The following is a 20,968-nucleotide window of genomic DNA, read 5'->3' as shown; positions in this document are numbered from 1 at the left end:
AAAGCCAAATTACATTTTGAAGGATCACAACATAGGAAGTGGATTTCTCCAGTACCATTAGTAAAGTACTACCGGTATCACCAATGTATTTTTAGATCGCAAGCAGACCAGACAGAGACAGTCGGGTTTTTGAAGGACGCGCAAAAATCCATTTGACACTCCCTGACGTACATTGTCGGCAACTAAAAGACCTCTGGTGATACATGTGGTGTTCACCCGACAAAATTAAAACTCAATTACAACAGAGATGTTATATATTCTGCCATCCGATAAAGTAAAAAAATGGAATGTCAAAATAGACGTGCAGGCAATCTATATAGTGTCAAATTTAAATGCTTGCGCACGGTAACTGAGGCCATGCGATTAATATTATTATTATTATTATTATTATTATTATTATTATTATTATTATTATTATTATTATTATTATTATTATTATTATTATTATTATTATTATTGTCTGTCTGTTAGGTCATCAGCCCAGAGGCTGGTTGGATCCTAAAATAGCACCACCAAAGGTTATAAGGAAACCAATGACAGCACCAAAAAGAGGCGTACTAGGCAAGACGAGGAGTGAAGTAGTTTGCCATTGCTTTCCTCACTGGGTCAGAAAGTGCTATTGCAGCACGACTGACCCTATGAGCAACACCTTTCATAACACTCAGATGCACTAGTCATGCTCTGAATGTCATTAGTCAGCATTACCCATACCCCAGCAGCTTCCATACTGTCACAGCCAAGGATGAGACTGGGACTTCGGTGGAAGCTACATTTTACTCTGGCCTGTGCCAAGAGATGGCTACAAAAGTACTGTATCCATCAAGAAATGACAGCAGGCAATTATTATTATTATTATTATTACTATTATTATTATTATTATTATTTCCACTGTATTATGACATTATTTAAAGAGTACTTACCCACTCATCGTTGGTGAAGCACGTATTAACAACGTACAGCATTAATGTTAATGTTAAACGGCAAGAAAATTACTTAATTACCTTTTCAGAATGTCCTCGGAATATACCAAGCATTTTTTTCACCAGGATTCAAATAATCGAGATTTTTTTGCTAGTGGTTTTACCTCGTAGCGACACAGATAGGTCTTATGGCGACGATGAGATAGGAAAGGCCTAGGAGTTGGAAGGAAGCGGCCGTGGCCTTAATTAAGGTACAGCCCCAGCATTTGCCTCGTATGAAAATGGGAAACCACGGAAAGCCGTTTTCAGGGTTGCCGACAGTGGGATTCTAACCCACTGTCTCCCGGATACAAGCTCACGGCCGCACGCTTCTAAACACATGGCCAACTCGACCGGGTATCGAGACCTTACTTTAACTCTTTATTGAGAGATTTTCTCAAATAAGTATGGCCCAGTTATTCCATTACTCCAAATTAATTTCCACATGGTGAACCGCAGCATATTTAAAGTCCTGTCTGGATTATGGATTGCGGTATTTCCAATAAACCGATTTGTACCGTTCACGTCAAAGCATATTCATCCATCTTTACAATGTTACTCGAGAAATTTGGATGTTCCTTAGTTTATGTTAGATTACAAAATATTATGTATCGTCACTTATTATTATTTTCGTGTCAAAAACATATAGAATATATAGTTGAAATTACACTGAAGTAATATTACACACATTTAGACCAAAACTTTGCTATATCAAGTGCATTTTGTGTGCCCTGAAAGAGTTCATCTTCTGTGCAGGAGGGTGGTCACAATAGACGTTGAGGCATCGGCTTCAAAGTATGGTCTTACACCCATTCGCACTTGACCTTGTCAGCAACGATGTAACTCTAGCTCACTAACGTGCCTTTGGATCCGCCTAAACCTGATCTCAATCTATGGCCCAATTCTCTTTGTAGCCAGGTGTTAAGAATTTAGCTATTGCTATCTGTCCAGGGTTGTTGGGAGACCAATTTTTCACAGTTTTCTTTTTCGGCTGATCCGGTTAGTTCCCGAGATGTTCCTAAAATATAGTCCTGTACTTCAGCCTCTGAGCTGAGGGTACATGGCCATGTAGTGAATGAACACTTTCTCGTTCAACTCTTGTCCACTCCTTTTCGCAGACACCTCTCTTCGAATATGTATTTTTTAATATAATACCAATGTTCTTTACTAACCTTCGCTGAAATACTTTCGAGGTGGGCACGTCGAGGAACATCGCCTAATGTGTTACCTGTCTCAATTTTTTATTTTTTTATTTTATTTTTTGCTATTTGCTTTACGTCGCACCGACACAGATATGTCTTATGACGACGATGGGAGAGGAAAGGCCTAGGAATTGGAAGGAAGCGGCCGTGGCCTTAATTAAGGTACAGCCCCAGCATTTGCCTGGTGTGAAAGTGGGAAACCACGGAAAACCATCTTCAGGGCTGCCGACAGTGGGGTTCGAACCCACTATCTCCCGATTACTGGATACTGGCCGCACTTAAGCGACTCCAGCTATCGAGCTCGGTGTCTCAAAAAATAAAATGCTAGTTTCGTAAACAGTTTGTCAATATAACACCATGCATTTTTTTGGAAAATTAACATTATCATTACTTTCATGCTAATTCTTCCTCGTACGAAATAAACTAAGTAAAGGCTATACACGTTTTTGGCCGTAATTTTTCCATTCACGTAAATATACATGTCTCACGAGAAAAGGTTAGTTTACAGAGGTTTCCTATTGATTCCTCACACACCTTTATTAAAACTCAAGGGCGGAAAACAAATTAGAGAGACTTCAGTAAACTAATCCATTACTTACTCTACAATCTATGAAAACAAGAAGCCCTTCTTGGAAAAGAATTTCTTCTTCTTTTTTCCCTCTTCAAGTGCCTTGTTCGATTTGTTGAACGTAGGCGATCACTGTAAAATGTACCTGCCTGTCTTCAGCGATTTTGAAGAGATCGCTTGTTTAATGAAAATCTGTCCAGCCTGGTAGGAGTGAGGTAGTTTTACGTTGCTTTCCTCGCTAACCAGGAAGTGTTATTACATATCAGTCTACCAAGTCTTGAAAGGGACACACCAGTCAACCCTATGAAAGATGCGTTCACATTATTCAGGACAAGGGCTGGCCGTATAAGGAATGGTGTTATTAGAGTAGCTCATTCCTCAGTGACATTCGTATTGTCTAAGCCAACTATGAGAATGGGACTGATGTATGAAAGTACCTAACAAGTTAATACCGGAAGACATAGCGCACCGTAAATACCATGTATCCCCAAGATATACACCTGATACTTTATTAAGTAGACCTAACAGTATTTGTGCACGCTCGAACTATATCATCAGGTCTGTTTAAATGCGATGCACTAATGTCTTCTTTTCATTAAATCGTCATCTTGAAATCCAAGCAAAGTCATCTCCGTACAGACCATGAAGGTCCTTGGAAGAGTGGAAGGTAAAGGCTTCCACTATCCGTAACCCCGGCACTTGGTGGTTAACTCTACGGCCGGCCGCCTTTGCCCCCTGGAATTAACTTAGCACTCAGTTTTGGTGTAGGATTAGTGAACGTCAGTCCCATGTGCAGCTCCGGAAATGGAAATCTCATTTCTTAAACTTTTCGACTTTCTGGCGGGGAATCGAACCCTCACCTTTCCGGGTGGACTAAGCATGTCTTTACAACCTCAGCCAGGCAGGCCCTTTGAAATCTAAGACGATTCCAATTTCTGCTGCTTCTAATTCTTGTAGACAGCCCTCTGATTGTCAATATTCTTATACCTACCTTGCATGAATATGACGGTTCGTCTGTTTGTTATCATTCATAATTAAAAAGAAGAGAATTTAATATTCATATAACTATATTAATAAGGGCAGCCTAGCAGAAGCATTACAGTCGTACTAGGTTCACACCTAAGAAGGCTCCGAAATTTAGTAATTAGGCTTCCAATTCTGAAGATGAAAATGACCTTGGCATTCAGTCAGCCCATAGCTTAACTCGGGTAAATTAGTGAAGACAAAAGTGTCGAATCACAGAACAAACCGCTTCATCGAACTTACTGCAGATTTTACCTTCCATTTCACCAGGACACTTCATAGCCTGTTCGAGATAGGTGTGACATGCATTAATAATAATAATAATAATAATAATAATAATAATAATAATAATAATAATAATAATAAAAATCCACAGCCTGTTTCCAGTCATTCAACCGAGTCAGAAATGGAATGAATGAAGGTCCCATCTAGCGGCGAGGATAGGAAATGTGCCGGTTGCCGAAGTCTGTCGCACTCCTCTGGGGCAATGATTAATGATTGATTAATGAAATGAAATGATATTGGAGAGTGTTGCTGGAATGAAAGATGACAGGGAAAACCGGAGTACCCGGAGAAAAACCTGTCCTGCCTCCGCTTTGTCCAGCACAAATCTCACATGGAGTGACTGGGATTTGAACCACGGTAATAATAATAATAATAATAATAATAATAATAATAATAATAATAATAATAATAATAATAATAATAATAATAATAATTAATGGCATGTGGCCTTCGAAGTGGCCTTGTGCAGGTCTTTCAAGTAGACGCGTGTTGGTGGCTTGTAGGTCTGTGAGGATGGAGTCCAACCGAGGTGAATTCTAATGATGAAGGTGGCACACACACCCAGCCCCCGAGCCATCGGAGTTAACCACTGAAGATTAAAATCCCTGACACGGCCGCGAATCTAATTCGGGAGCCACTGGACCAAAGGCCAGAAAGCTAACCATTTAGCCACGGAGCCGGACATAATAATATTAATAATGCAGGACCGACTAGCTCAGACGGTAGAGTGCTGGCTTTCTGAGCCGAACTTAGCAGGTTCGATCCTGGCCCAGTCTGGTGATATTTGAAGGTGCTGAAATACGAGCCTTGTGTCGGTAGATTTAAGGACATATAAAGGAACCTCTACGGAAGTAAATTCCAGCACCTCGGCTTTTCCGAAAACCGTAAGACGTAGTTGGTGGGATGTAAACGCAATAATCCTATTTTTTAAATAACCAGAGGTAGGAATTTTAGGTCACACCTTTTCTTTGTAGGGACAAATTAGAGCTCCCTGAAATTTTAATCGAGAATGGAGGTAATTTTCCAGCATCGTTTTGCCTTTCTTGTGACCCTTACCATTGCCCAGTCACCTTTTCTGCTACTTTTCTATCCGCTATTTTACTATATTTTGCCACAGCGCGTGTTATAGTTTTACTTTCCACCCAAGAAACATGGTTTTTAAAGTTACCAGTTATAATTTCTGCTCAGCTTGCAGTGAACATGGGAGTAGTGAACTTGTTTGTTTCCAGTGAACGCGGGTCTAAAACAAAAATAATACACAATACCTGCAATATTGGGAAATAATGGAACTCTTACTATTAGTCTATCAACAGAATTCGCGAAGTCAACAGTGGTCCATTGACAGTCGAGTTAGTCAGCTTGAAATTTAAATCAAACTGTGGTAATAATAGGGAATAACACCGAAAAATTAACTGATATTAAAAAATTCTTGCTTGTCTATATTGACAATTTCAATCAAAAATTAGCCTGCCAAAGGTGTCCAAATCTCGATATATCGACCTGCCTCAGGAATTTAGGCAGGATTTAATGGAAACTGATGGAAGTGTTACATGATGCATTGTTAAAAAGTGAGGAATTATGAATGTTAGATGAAAAACACCGGCAAGACCGCACTCAACAACAGCTCGAAGCATCAAACGAACAAGAGACTTCAGACAAGTAACTCCCAACAACCTCTATGACGAAATACCTCGGAGGAGTCTTCCGCTCCTATCCGATATACAGCAGCAAGCCGTGGGTGGCGAGTCGAGGGGAGAGGGACGAGGGTCTGGGCTGCGATATCAGTCTCCGATGCCTTGCTCTCATAAATACGTGCCACGTTTTTTCTCACTGCTTTCAAGTTTTGTAAATGGACTGGGAGACTGATTACCTCGGAACGAGTAGGGGTATTTCAGTCGCCTTGACAAAGAATACTACAATGTATTCGAAACGTCGGCAAACTGTACGTGGTGTACAGACAACTACAACACGGTGCAACCCGGAAATTAAATAAAATAAGTCTTCTCTCATGTCGAAAAAATAAATACGTCTTTCTTTATTTTTAAAGGAGATTCCAAATACCTATTCCCACATCTGTAACATCTTCAGTTTTTGGGATATACATAAGTATCCCCATAAAATGAATTCAACCCCTTGATCAGTCCTTCCCCCACCCTCACCCCCATCTAAGTGTATTTTCCGAAAACATAAATACATATTTCTTTATTTTTAAAGGAGATTCCAAATACCAATTTTTACGTCCATAACATCTTCAATGCACCCTACGGGTCAGGGTAACCACAGTAATTCCCAACTAGTCAGTTAAATACATCTCAGGGTATCCTTGCCTCCAGAAAAATGGTTAATTTTTCTATGTTTGGTTTTACGTGTGTCCGAGGAGAAATACCGGTACCATAAGCAGCTCAGAAAAAGTAACGATGCCATGCGCGGTGTAGAGAAAGTAACAATATCCAACGCTCAGTAGTTGTTTCGTAAACGCAAATTTCAGTCATCCTTTAGAAATAAAGGTATATATTCGCACAACGAGAACCTTACACACTAAATTAAACTATTAACTACCAACATAAATGAAAACTCACTTCATTATATAAGAAATTAATCATGAAACACATTTATTATATTGTCAAGTTTCGCAAAAGAAATGGTTAATATCAGGTATGACTTATAATCTTCAATTATCAACTTAATAAATTAATATTTTAATCATTGAATCAAATATGTTAGGTCAGCGCTGCCTATTTCCTAAACTAAGCTTTCATCTGAATATACTGAGTAACGTATTCCTGAAATGAATTATCTTCCTTTCTAAAAATTACATATGGTTATTTAAATATGTTATATCACAGTCCTTTGGCGACGGTCGAAATTTATTATTCCAATAAATTATTCCATCAATCACGGTATAATTATATAGCTCATTAAAAATATAACCATCACGTTGTTCAAGTTTCTACGAAAAAGAATTGAATTTGAATAATATGTCCTGAATACAAATATCAGGGACCTATATTATGTTGAAAAGTAGCTGAGTTCGTTGTTGCAGGTTAGCGTGAAGAAAATGAAATATTGAATGACGCACTAAGTTCCTCGGTCCTATTGCCATTTAAACTACGGCTCCTAACTAAGTATTCGCTCTAATAATATTCCGTATAAACCAAAACATCGATGATATCCAACGTAAATGTCAAATAAATTCCCTATTCTAGCTAAATAATTTCTTATGTATCGTATACCAGCTCAATATACATACAGCCAGTAAGCATTTACCATATATATGTGTGCTAATGCCAACACAAAGATATTTCAATACTACATTACGTTACTACATGCATACACGCTTATTCTTCCATGCAATATCCATTCATTCAGTATATGACATAATCATGTATTCATTTATTCATCACCGGTTGTTATTCCTGTCAAACCACTTTCACACATCACTAAAATATATATAATATTACAGTTCGTACCTTGCTGTAGTTCCTCGCTGGGGCATACTTATACTCTGTAATGGCACTGCATGTGCTCCAACATCACATATTAAACATATCAAATACGCTTTACCTCCTATTATTCTGCGCAATATATCATTTCAAATACTATACACACTTCCAATATCTCACCATTAACCTACAATTCAATTCATATTTAACTCATTTAGCATTCACAACTAGCGCGCTTAACCTCCAATACTTAATTATGCAACGATATGTATCCCATAAATAGCGCAGAATTCGTTCCTCAGAACGCTTTTCTTAATCTTACAATTCCATATATAACCCCAAATTCAATATCTTTCCTTTCAATAAAATCATACGGCAAAGAGTATGGTAAGTAGTCTTAACCAAATCAACGTGCGTCCCTCTGTGACGTAACCGGGTTTGACTATTACTACATCACACATGGACCTTCCTAACTAACCGGGATTCTTTGAAAACAACTGTAGCACTATGTCGTATTTTTAAATGGTATTCCTTCATCCTTGGATAAAGTAATGTAGTAACATGCTATCACTTCATAACGAGATATCAACTGAATATTTCACACAGCACTTTCTTATATTCATAAGCACACTTAATTATTTCATGCTTAGGCTATTCAGATCTACTGTATATACTGGTAATACTCCACATAAGAAATTATATTACTTAATACTATTACTTAGCTCGCCATTCAATATCTCGGGCCTTAGTTGCTTCTCGGTGCGGTCGTAGTCCTTGGGTCAGGAACTGGGTAGAAATTCCACCAGTGGGATGTCAGGTAGAATGATCTCCTCCGCATGGGTCGGGTGGTTTTAACGGCCAGGACGACATCTCCCTCCAGGTTGGTCTATGCCGATTTAGCAAGCCATCATCTGCTCAGCAAGACAGTAGACAAAATGCGATGACTCTGAAAAATATAAGCTCATCATAGCTCTGCGTAGAATATATATTTTATGGTGATTGCTTCTTTTTTTGGTTTTTCTAGTAATTATTTTCACTCAGCGTGGCTTAATCTCGAGCTCTTTCGTCTCAACCAAGTTCCTATTTTCAAACGGCTTTGCGTCTGAGTATCTGGACGTATTATTCTAAGCTTCAGGATTTTACTTGCTCTTTCCAGTATTTTAACGCTTATTTACACGATTCGCTCAGTATTTCCTTATTTTCAGCGTAATACTTCTCGCAAAATGTTTCCAATATTGCTTATCTTAGAGTGCGAAGTTCAGAACGTCTTGTTCTCACCACATCAATTTTTCAAGTCAGTTTTTTGTAATAATCTATTTATCCTTCTTATTTTTTTTAAAAACAATTCTATCGATTTCACATCATTGTACACCGCCTTCATAGTGGTAGGTTTAATTTAGTCAAGGCCTCCTAGCATACATCAATATCGATATCTTGTTATACATTGCTTTGCCTTGGCTGGCCTCTACCTTCCGTAGGCGCCATTTTGAATATGTCCAGTAAATGCATCGGGTACATTTTACTCCCCCAGTACAGATTAAATATATTGCTTGCGATATATTTATTCTCTTGAATTATGATTGACAAATGTGACGATGCATTTCTGGCATTTCTCCATGGTTCTTTAATCGACTAATGGATTTTATTTCTCTATGGAATCGTATCGATTATTCTGTTATTATGATTGATGTTTTTTTAGCTTCTATAAGCCTATCTCTTTGCATATCAGCTGACTCACAAATATGTTTACTCTAGACTTGGTTTGCACTTCTGTGGGATTTATATTATCGTTTCTCCAGCCTTATTTTCTGGGAAATATAACTTCATATTACACGCATTGTGAACGTTTTTGTATTTTCCATCCATGCTTGTAATAAGATATGCATTATTTCCATAAGCATGTTCAATTCTATACGGTCCTTCATATAAATGATTGAACTTAGAGCATATTTTGGCTGGTGCGTTCGTTACTGGTGCCTTTTTAATTAAAACGAGATCGTTTTTCTAAAATGGTGCGCGAAATCTTGTCTTTCGTAACCTTCTTAGTCTCTTCTCAGACTGTTGTTTTAGCCTCTCTTGGACCATTTTATTGATCTGCTGGATATCTGGTTTCTGTTCAAGTGATATGTTTAATATATTGTCCCATGTTCTTCGTGATTCTTTATTGTAATGTACCAAGTTTGGGACCTGAGCAGTTGATTCATTTATGGTGTTATTTAGGCATTCCTCTATTATCTCTATTACATCAATCCATTTCCAGTGACAATGATTGCAGTATATCCTACAGAATTTTGCTATTTCTTTCATGTATCGCTCCACTGGATTTGCAGATGGGTGTCGAACTGAACATAATGTGTGTTTTATGCCCATACTTTTCATTCTTTCTCGGAACAGCATAGATGTGAATTGTGTTCCCCTGTCTGACAATATCCTTTCGGGCTTGCCCATTTTAGGAAATACATTCTCCACTAATCTGTGTAGAACTTGCTTCGTATTTGCCCGTTGTATTGGCTGTAGCGATATGTACTTCGAAAAGATGTCAATTACTACCAATATGTATTTGTTTCCCTTTTTGGCTGTCGGTAGTTTTCCAAAAATATCGATTGCATATATTTCTCTTACTTTAGATGGCAATATGGCGATAGGTTGGTTACTAGTGATAAAATTGTTGTGTTTGACCCGCTGACAAATATCACAGGTCTTAATTGTGCTTCTGACTGACTTCCTTAATCCTGACCATGTGAACTTCTCTGATAGTGTCGCAATGACTTTATCAATTCCTGCATGTCCTGTTACTTTATGCACGTGCCAAATTAATTCACATTGTAGTCTTTGTGGTACTATTATTCTTTTCTTGTTTGTGGTCTTATCTATGACTTTCGTTAATAAGCCGCTCAACATCTCATATTTGTCTTCTATTAACGGTTCCCTCTGATCAACCATCAACTTGTCAATTATGATCTTTAATTTTTCATCCATTTTCTGATATTCAGCAAGGTCTTCTAGTTTTGATAGCAACTCCTGGTCTTGATTATCTAGCATTAACTGTAAAACATTCTCCTCATGGTCTGCTGGATTTCTGCTTAATGCATCAGCTAATATATTTTCTTTCCCGCTGCAGTGTTCAATTTTTAGATTAAATTGCTGTGTGTAAAGCATCCACCTAGTTACTCTTTCGCTGGTCATCATTGCTTTTAACCCAAAGGTTAATGCCTTATGATCCGTTCTGATGATCACGGGGTATCCATAAATAATTCGTCTCCATTGCTGTAGTGCATGTATTATGGCAAGGAGTTCGAGCTCCGTCGTCGTATAATGTAGCTCGTGTTTTCGCAGTTTCCTGCTCGTAAAGGCTAAGTACGTCCGTCTCTTACTCTCCTTTTCCTCTTGGTATAAACATGCTCCAACACCAATATTTGACGCATCTGCTTGGACAATAAAATCTTTCTCGAAATCAGGGTACCCTAGTTTGATGCTTTGCCTAAGCAATTCTTTCATTCCTATGAATGCGTTTTCGGCTTCTTCGTTCCATTTCCAACGGTTATTCGCCTTTAAGAGTTCCTGGAGTGGTGCAGCTATTTCTGTATAACCTCTACAGTGGTCTGAAAAGAATCCAGTCATACCTAGGAATTGTCTTATGTGTTTCACTTTAGAAGGACGTGGGAAATCACAAATTGCTTTGATTTTTACCGGGTTTGGCTTAACTCCTTCGCCGTCTATTATATGTCCAAGGAAAAGCACTTGGTTTTGGCAGAATTTTGACTTTGCTAGGTTAATTTTAAATCCGGTTTTCCGCAGGTTACTCAGCAATTTTTCTAATTTTTCACAGTGTTCTTCGAAAGTTGTACTGCCAAATACTAGATCATCGACATAACAGTTGACAAATCCTTTTACTTCATCGGTTAGGTTCTTATCTAAGGCCCTTATCAAAACGGCAGAACTGTTTTTCAACCCAAAAGGCAACCTGCAGTAGGCGTACGTTTGGTTATCAAACATAAATCCTGTCAATATCCTTGACTTTTCCTCCAGTACAATGTGATGGAAGGATGATGTGCAGTCTAAGCTTGAAAAGTACTGCAGACCTCTAAATTTTTTTATTACATCCTTAATCCTTGGGACCTTATTGTACTCTGGAATAAGTCTCCCATTGAGGACCCTGGCATCCACGCACGGCCTGAGTTTTCCGTTGCTTTTCTTTACTATTACCAGCGGGTTCAAGTAAGGTGTGGTTGTCTTTACTATTATTCCGTCAGCCATCATTTCCTGAATAATTTTTCTTACTTCTGTTAAATACCTTTCTGGTACATCGTATAATTTTCCTTTATATGGTGTCCAGTCATTGACTAATATTTTGTATTTAAAGTTGGGTATTTGACCCGGTTTATTGTCGAAAACTTCGATATATCTCTTCAAAATTTCATAGATCTTCCGCTTTTCTGTGGATGATATTGTGGCTTCGGTCATAGTTTTCCAAATTTCAGTTTTCTCTTCCTCCTCCTCTTCGATAGCCATTATTTCTTCGAGCCTTTCAATTAATCCTAAATCTATCTCTTGTTCATACACGTCATTCTTTTGATCTTGGCCTTCCATGATCTCAGGATCAATTTCCTTCACCATAATCTTTAAGTGTTCATTTTCGTCCGTAAGATTATTGAGTTGTATGGTTTCTATAGACTGCATTCCACCACTTTCTGTTACTGGGAACCGGACTTCTCGTCTTTCCATATCAATGGTCATTCGTGTCGTTAACATGAAGTCTATACCAAAGATGATATTATATTTTATCCTCTTCATGATCATGAATGGATGTTCAAATCTGTGTCTTCCTATCATGACTGTAACGTATGCTTGCAGCTTGCAATCAACAGATTTATCTGGGATTATTCCTCTTATTTTAACTCCTGATACTGGGATTGTCGGTATGTCGATTCTTTTAGTAAGCTCTTGGAAAAATGTCGATGCCATTACACTGATACTTGCTCCAGAGTCCACCAAGCAATGCAACTTTATGTCGGCCACTGTTACTATGATTACGGGTAACCTAAATTTTGTTCTCTCTTTGCCATGATCATTTTCGTCAAGCAGGTCATCAGGTCGAATATCCCAGTGGTCTACTTGCGCAATTATCCAACTACGAATTTTGTCAATTTTTCCATTTCTTTTGCTACTTGTTGTCTCCTCATTTTTCAATTGGAATTCGGAGTTTTTTTTTAGGTGGCTCCGAATTTCCTATGAATTCAGGAGTGTTAGGGTTGAGTCTTCCTTCTTCAGCTTTCCTTCGTTTATACGATTGTAATTCGAGGCTCTCCGCTCCCTCGATGTCTCCATTTATATCTTTGTCTTTTATCGCTTCTTCCCATCTGTTCTTATTTCGTCTTTCCTCTCGCAGTTGTTGTATATATTTACGATTTTCTTCGTTCCTGCGATAACTGTTCTGCCCTTTCCGGTTATTAAACCATGATCTGTTTCTAAAATGTTGTTGGTTCCTGTTGCCTCTAAATCTTGAATTATTTATATAATATGGGTTGTGTCTATTATTATTCTGTCCACATTGCCCATTAGAATTTCCACTGCATTGGCAACAACATCTCTTTCTGCCCTTCTCTCTGTGTTCATCATGGTCCTCAGGCCTATTCTTTGACTTATGACTTTCCCTATGGTTTGTTTCCTCGGGACTGATGGTATTTATTACTTCTTCTTGGGCCGTATTCCGTATATTTCTATTCAATGGGTACGAGGATGTCATATCGATCTGTCTGAGCTTCCTTTCCATATCGACTGCGGTTTCAACATCTGAGGCTGCTAATAACCTCTGCACCTCCGGTGGGAATTGCCTTTGAATAGTTTTTATGGCCTCTAGCTCGCTTGGAGCTGAGTCTAAGTCCTGAAACCTGTGAAATTGAAACGAGAAGTAATCACTGAATCGGGTTTGGCCTGTTAACGAAAACTTTCTTGCGTAAAGTTCGATTCTTAGTTGTTGTTGAATTTCTGGACTCCAAAACTTTCTTAGGAACGCTGCTTTAAATTCCTCATAGCTGTGGAAAGTATATTTAAAAGCTTGGAACCAGATGTTCGGGTTTCCATCTAGATGTTTTTCTATCACGCGCAGCTTCTTATCCTCTTGAATTCTACCTTCGCGGAAATGTTCCTCCATATCTCTGAGAAATTGCTTGGGTGAGATTTTTGACGTGTTATCAAAATGCTTTGGGCGGTCGTCATAAGTTTTTATGACGTTTATTATGGTTGGACTTTCATTTTGGCTGCTTCCATTTACCAAATCTATGCTCTGCCTACTTGGATCCAGAGTTCTTGATGGTGTAGTCTCCCTTTCATTAATCTGAATCTCTATCGCTTTTTGCCGTTCACTACAATTCGAAATAACGGATTTCGTTGTCTGGTTTTCTATCTTAATTTCTTGCATCTCCTTCCTAATCTGCCTTAACTCCTCTTCTGTCTTCTCCATCTTCTGGTCCGCCTCATTCTTATCGCTCTCGATCTTCTCTTTTAATTCATTAATCTTTCCGGCCACTGTGCCAGCTGCCTGATCGAATTTCTCCTCTAATTCTTGATGTCTGACCTTCAATCCTTCCATGCCGCTTGTTATTTCACTTATTTCGTCCCATTTCTTCTCATTACCGATTTTTAGTTCTCGGAGATCGCTGGTCAGTTTGCTAATCTCCTCATCCTTCAACTTCTTGATGATTTTCTGGCTCTCTGTAACCTGTCCTTTAATTCTGTCCATTTCTTCGTGTATCTGCTTGTTTCCATTCTCCATACTCTGAGTCATTTCAGCTATCCAATTCTGTATTTCCAATCGATTTCTTGTGTTGTCTTCCTTTATTTCCTCCAGTTCCTTTTTCCTCTCTTCACGTTGTTCTTCCTGTTCTTTCCTTCTTTCTTCACGTTGCTTCTGTTGCCATTCTTCCTGTTCTTTCCTTCTTTCTTCACGTTGCTTTTGTTGCCATTCCTCCTGTTTCTCTTCTAGTTCTCTCCGAAACTCCTTTAAGAACTTTTGTTGCTTTTGTTCTTTCTCTGCCCGTCTCCTATTCTTCTCTTCTTCCTGTTTCCTTTCTTTCTCCTCACGTTCTTGTTTTTCTTTCCTCCTTTCATCCTCTCGTTCTTGTTTTTCTTTTTGTCTCTCTTCTTCTTGTTTCCTTTCTTTCTCTTCACGTTCTTGTTTTTCTTTCTGTCTCTCTTCTTCTTGTTTCTTTTCTTTCTCCTCCTGTTTCTTTTCTTTCTCTTCACGTTCTTGCTTTTCTTTCTTTTCGTCCTCTCGTTCTTGTTTTTCTTTCTTCTTTTCGTCCTCTCGTTCTTGTTTTTCTTTCTTTTCTTTCTCCTCCTGTTTCTTTATATATTCTAGAAACCATAACGGCATTCCTTCATGCTTTTCCTGTGCTCTTTTCATTTCTTCTTCTTGTTCCCTTCTGGTTTGCACTCTTCCCTGAGTTGCCATTTTCTCGTCAATTTCAGTAATATTTCGAATAATTCTTTACTTTCCTAACCAACTTTAACTTTTCAAATACTCTAATGTCACACAGTGTCAATAAATATGTGAAATATTCAATTTCTAAATCTAAAATATCCTTAAAGTTAGCAATCAAGTCTTATATACTAAATATTCACTTAGTTTCTCAAAATTATTTGGAATATAGACCTTCCTGAAGATCGATATCATCCTACCCGTTAAAATATGAGCAACTTCCCAACGAACTCAGATCATTTTCCTTTGAATTCATTTCAGAAATAGTTTCCCAAAAAAAGAAAAATGGTTATCCACCATGTGGTATTCATCATTTACTTACATACTAACTATTAATCCAAATAACAAGAGTAAATTCAATCATATTTTAAAATAAAATGAAATATGAAGAGCCACAATTATTTCAATGAAAATAATAAAATATCCTCCTATCACTCCATCTAATAATCTACTTCTGGAAAATATTCATATTTACCCATCATTCTTTCAATACTTAATTATCAGTTTCTCATCCGAGCCTAATTTCTTGAGAAATCTCCAAGTATTTCTTTCATCAACTGCACGTTGGGTTCCTTTGCTCCCCACAACGTTCCGCAATATCATTCTCTTTTGACCTCCATGTTGGTTCAACAGTAAGTTATCGGGTTATTCTCTCGGGTCTGACTCTCAATTAAATATTCGATCCCGCGGTGTCTTTCTCTTCAACTTCCTCACTGTTGTGCGACAACTTTTACTTCCTTTGGCAACCAACAGTTCCCACGGCGTCTTTCTCCATTTGCATCACGTTGAGGCGCCAAAAATTACTGCACCCTACGGGTCAGGGTAACCACAGTAATTCCCAACTAGTCAGTTAAATACATCTCAGGGTATCCTTGCCTCCAGAAAAATGGTTAATTTTTCTATGTTTGGTTTTACGTGTGTCCGAGGAGAAATACCGGTACCATAAGCAGCTCAGAAAAAGTAACGATGCCATGCGCGGTGTAGAGAAAGTAACGATATCCAACGCTCAGTAGTTGTTTCGTAAACGCAAATTTCAGTCATCCTTTAGAAATAAAGGTATATATTCGCACAACGAGAACCTTACACACTAAATTAAACTATTAACTACCAACATAAATGAAAACTCACTTCATTATATAAGAAATTAATCATGAAACACATTTATTATATTGTCAAGTTTCGCAAAAGAAATGGTTAATATCAGGTATGACTTATAATCTTCAATTATCAACTTAATAAATTAATATTTTAATCATTGAATCAAATATGTTAGGTCAGCGCTGCCTATTTCCTAAACTAAGCTTTCATCTGAATATACTGAGTAACGTATTCCTGAAATGAATTATCTTCCTTTCTAAAAATTACATATGGTTATTTAAATATGTTATATCACAGTCCTTTGGCGACGGTCGAAATTCATTATTCCAATAAATTATTCCATCAATCACGGTATAATTATATAGCTCATTAAAAATATAACCATCACGTTGTTCAAGTTTCTACGAAAAAGAATTGAATTTGAATAATATGTCCTGAATACAAATATCAGGGACCTATATTATGTTGAAAAGTAGCTGAGTTCGTTGTTGCAGGTTAGCGTGAAGAAAATGAAATATTGAATGACGCACTAAGTTCCTCGGTCCTATTGCCATTTAAACTACGGCTCCTAACTAAGTATTCGCTCTAATAATATTCCGTATAAACCAAAACATCGATGATATCCAACGTAAATGTCAAATAAATTCCCTATTCTAGCTAAATAATTTCTTATGTATCGTATACCAGCTCAATATACATACAGCCAGTAAGCATTTACCATATATATGTGTGCTAATGCCAACACAAAGATATTTCAATACTACATTACGTTACTACATGCATACACGCTTATTCTTCCATGCAATATCCATTCATTCAGTATATGACATAATCATGTATTCATTTATTCATCACCGGTTGTTATTCCTGTCAAACCACTTTCACACATCACTAAAATATATATAATATTACAGTTCGTACCTTGCTGTAGTTCCTCGCTGGGGCATACTTATACTCTGTAATGGCACTGCATGTGCTCCAACATCACATATTAAACATATCAAATACGCTTTACCTCCTATTATTCTGCGCAATATATCATTTCAAATACTATACACACTTCCAATATCTCACCATTAACCTACAATTCAATTCATATTTAACTCATTTAGCATTCACAACTAGCGCGCTTAACCTCCAATACTTAATTATGCAACGATATGTATCCCATAAATAGCGCAGAATTCGTTCCTCAGAACGCTTTTCTTAATCTTACAATTCCATATATAACCCCAAATTCAATATCTTTCCTTTCAATAAAATCATACGGCAAAGAGTATGGTAAGTAGTCTTAACCAAATCAACGTGCGTCCCTCTGTGACGTAACCGGGTTTGACTATTACTACATCACACATGGACCTTCCTAACTAACCGGGATTCTTTGAAAACAACTGTAGCACTATGTCGTATTTTTAAATGGTATTCCTTCATCCTTGGATAAAGTAATGTAGTAACATGCTATCACTTCATAACGAGATATCAACTGAATATTTCACACAGCACTTTCTTATATTCATAAGCACACTTAATTATTTCATGCTTAGGCTATTCAGATCTACTGTATATACTGGTAATACTCCACATAAGAAATTATATTACTTAATACTATTACTTAGCTCGCCATTCAATATCTCGGGCCTTAGTTGCTTCTCGGTGCGGTCGTAGTCCTTGGGTCAGGAACTGGGTAGAAATTCCACCAGTGGGATGTCAGGTAGAATGATCTCCTCCGCATGGGTCGGGTGGTTTTAACGGCCAGGACGACATCTCCCTCCAGGTTGGTCTATGCCGATTTAGCAAGCCATCATCTGCTCAGCAAGACAGTAGACAAAATGCGATGACTATGAAAAATATAAGCTCATCATAGCTCTGCGTAGAATATATATTTTATGGTGATTGCTTCTTTTTTTGGTTTTTCTAGTAATTATTTTCACTCAGCGTGGCTTAATCTCGAGCTCTTTCGTCTCAACCAAGTTCCTATTTTCAAACGGCTTTGCGTCTGAGTATCTGGACGTATTATTCTAAGCTTCAGGATTTTACTTGCTCTTTCCAGTATTTTAACGCTTATTTACACGATTCGCTCAGTATTTCCTTATTTTCAGCGTAATACTTCTCGCAAAATGTTTCCAATATTGCTTATCTTAGAGTGCGAAGTTCAGAACGTCTTGTTCTCACCACATCAATTTTTCAAGTCAGTTTTTTGTAATAATCTATTTATCCTTCTTATTTTTTTTAAAAACAATTCTATCGATTTCACATCATTGTACACCGCCTTCATAGTGGTAGGTTTAATTTAGTCAAGGCCTCCTAGCATACATCAATATCGATATCTTGTTATACATTTCTTTGCCTTGGCTGGCCTCTACCTTCCGTAGGCGCCATTTTGAATATGTCCAGTAAATGCATCGGGTACATCAGTTTCTAAGATATAAGTATCCTCATAAAAATAATTCAACTCCTTTTTCACCCCAGCCCGTTAAGTTGATTTCCCCCTCCAAAAAATACGTGTTTATTTTTAAGGTGATTTCAAATACAAATTTTCACGTGTGTAACGTTAAGTTTTTGAGATATAAGTTTCTCCATAAAAATAATTATTTTTTCACTTCATTTCACCCTCCCCCCTTAAGTGAATTATCTGAAAACCAAAAAACTTGTTTCTTTATTTATAAAGTAGCTTCCAAATGCCAATTATCACTACTGTAACATCTTCAGTTTTGAGATATATGTATCCTCATAAAAAGGAATTCAACTCCTTTTTCACCGCCACCGCCATCAAGTTGATTCCCTCCACCCAAAATGCGTGTTTCTTTATTTTTAAAGAAGATTACAGACACTAATTTTCACGTCTGTAACATCTTTAGTTTTTGAGTTATAAGTGTTCTCATACAAAGTACTCAACTAATTTTTCAATTAATTCACCCCTTAAGTGGATTTTCCAAAGACAGAAGGTCGTGTGTTTCTTTATTTTGAAAGAAAATTCCAAATGCAAATTTTCATGTTTGTAACATCCTCAGTTTTTGAGATATAAGTATCCTTATGAAAAGAATTCAACTCCTTTTTCACTCCACCCCCGTCCGTTATGTTGGTTCCCCCCCACCCTAAAAGTGCGTGTTTCTTTACCTTTAAAGGAGATTCCAAATACCAATTTCCACGTCTGTAACCTTCAGTTTTGAGATATAAGTTTCTCCAGAAAAGGAATTCAATTTTTTTACTTCCTTTCACACTCCCCACTCAAGTGAATTTTTCAAAAACAAACAGTACCCGTTTCTTTAAAAGAGCTTCCAAATATCAATTATCACGACAGTAACATCTTCAGTTTTTGAGATATATGTATCCTCGTAAAAGGAATTCATCTCCGTTTTCATCCCCCCCCCCTCTCTACCAAGTTGATTTCCCCACCAAATACGTGTTTCTTTATTTTTAAAGGAGATTTCAAATACCAGTTTTCACGTTTGCAACATATTTAGATTATATATACATTCTCATATAAATAATTCAACTAATTTTTCAATTTATTAACCTCCCGTAATGGGATTTTCTGAAAACCAAAGAATACGTGTTTCGTTATTTTTTAAGAAGATTCCAAATACCAATTTTCACGCCTGCAACAAGTTTTTGAGAAGTACTGTAGATACGCTCATTTTCAAAAATTACCCCCGTTTTCAGCTCCCCTTAATTGGATTTCCCGAAAAAAATATTTATATTTCTTTCCATTTACAGGAAATTACAAATACCAGTTTTCAAATCTGTAATATGTTACGTGTCTGAGATAATTTGCAGATGTAGTCTTTTTAAAAATTCACCCCGTTAGTCACTCCTGTTTACCCCTGTTCATCGGATTATCCAAAAACACAAAAATACGTGTTTCTTTATTTTCAAAGGAGATTCCAAATTTCAGTTTTCATGTCTGTGACATCTTCAGTTTTTGAGATATAAGTGTCCTCATAAAAGGTATTCAACCCCTTTCCCCCCACTTTTTCACCCCCCTTAATGGGATTTTCCGAAAACAAAAAAATACGTGTTTCTTTGTTTCTAAAGGAGATTCCAAATACCAATTTTTACGTCTGTAATCTTTTTAGTTTTTGAGATATAGATATCCTCATTTTAAAAATCCCCCCCCCCCTTTTTCACCCCATTAGCGAAGGAATATCGAAAAATCCTCCCTTAGCTAGCACCTATATGTTAATATGAATGTATCTCCAAAATTTCATTCGTTTATGTCCAGTAGTTTTGGCTCAGCGATGATGAATCAGTCAGTCAGGACAAGTTATTTTATATAAGCAATACCAACTTTCGTCAGCTTATCCCACTTTTTTCTGAGGTCGCTGGAGTCACCCAGGCTCATTTTGGTTCTGGCCAGGGGTTTGAGACCGGCTGCCCTTCCTGACGTTACGTGAGTCTTGAGACGAAAGTCTCGACTCAGGATCGAGCGGGATTCGAACCTCAGCCTTCCACGTGGGAAGCCAGCAGCGAAGCCACTGAGCTAATCACGCCCCCCACTTTATAAGCAATATGAAGAACTAAAACAGAAAGCACATCAGTAATAATGCCGTTTACATTTTACGTGTTCTCCTTGACTTTAAATTATTTTTAACAAATATAATTCCTGTCGTTGCCTGCTGCCATTTCTTGATGGATACAGTACTTTTGTATCCATCTCTTGGCACAGGCCAGAGTAAAGTGTAGCTTCCACCGAAGTCCCAGTCTCATCCATGGCTGTGACAATATGGAAGCTGCTGGGGTATGGGTGGTGCTGAGTAATGATATTCAGAGCACGACTAGTGCATGAGTGTTATGAAAGGTGTTGCTCATAGGGTCAGTCGTGCTGCAATAGCACTTTCTGACCCAGTGAGGAAAGCAATGGCAAACTACCTCACTCCTCGTCTTGCCTAGTACGCCTCATTTTGGTGCTG

At 37.6% G+C, this 20,968-nt stretch overlaps 1 protein-coding gene across 1 annotated transcript in view; it reads left to right on the top strand.

Annotated features, from left to right (window-relative positions):
• LOC136877755 (very long chain fatty acid elongase AAEL008004) overlaps positions 1-20,968 on the top strand; it is an 86,448-nt gene that overhangs the window by 63,094 nt on the left and 2,386 nt on the right. The gene's annotated exons all lie outside the window — the stretch shown is intronic.

Source organism: Anabrus simplex, chromosome 1 (assembly GCF_040414725.1).
Source record: "Anabrus simplex isolate iqAnaSimp1 chromosome 1, ASM4041472v1, whole genome shotgun sequence".
Taxonomy (NCBI): Eukaryota; Metazoa; Arthropoda; class Insecta; order Orthoptera; family Tettigoniidae; genus Anabrus; species Anabrus simplex.
The sequence above is the reverse complement of the archived record's forward strand: the minus strand, read 5'-3'. Positions and strand labels throughout refer to the sequence as shown.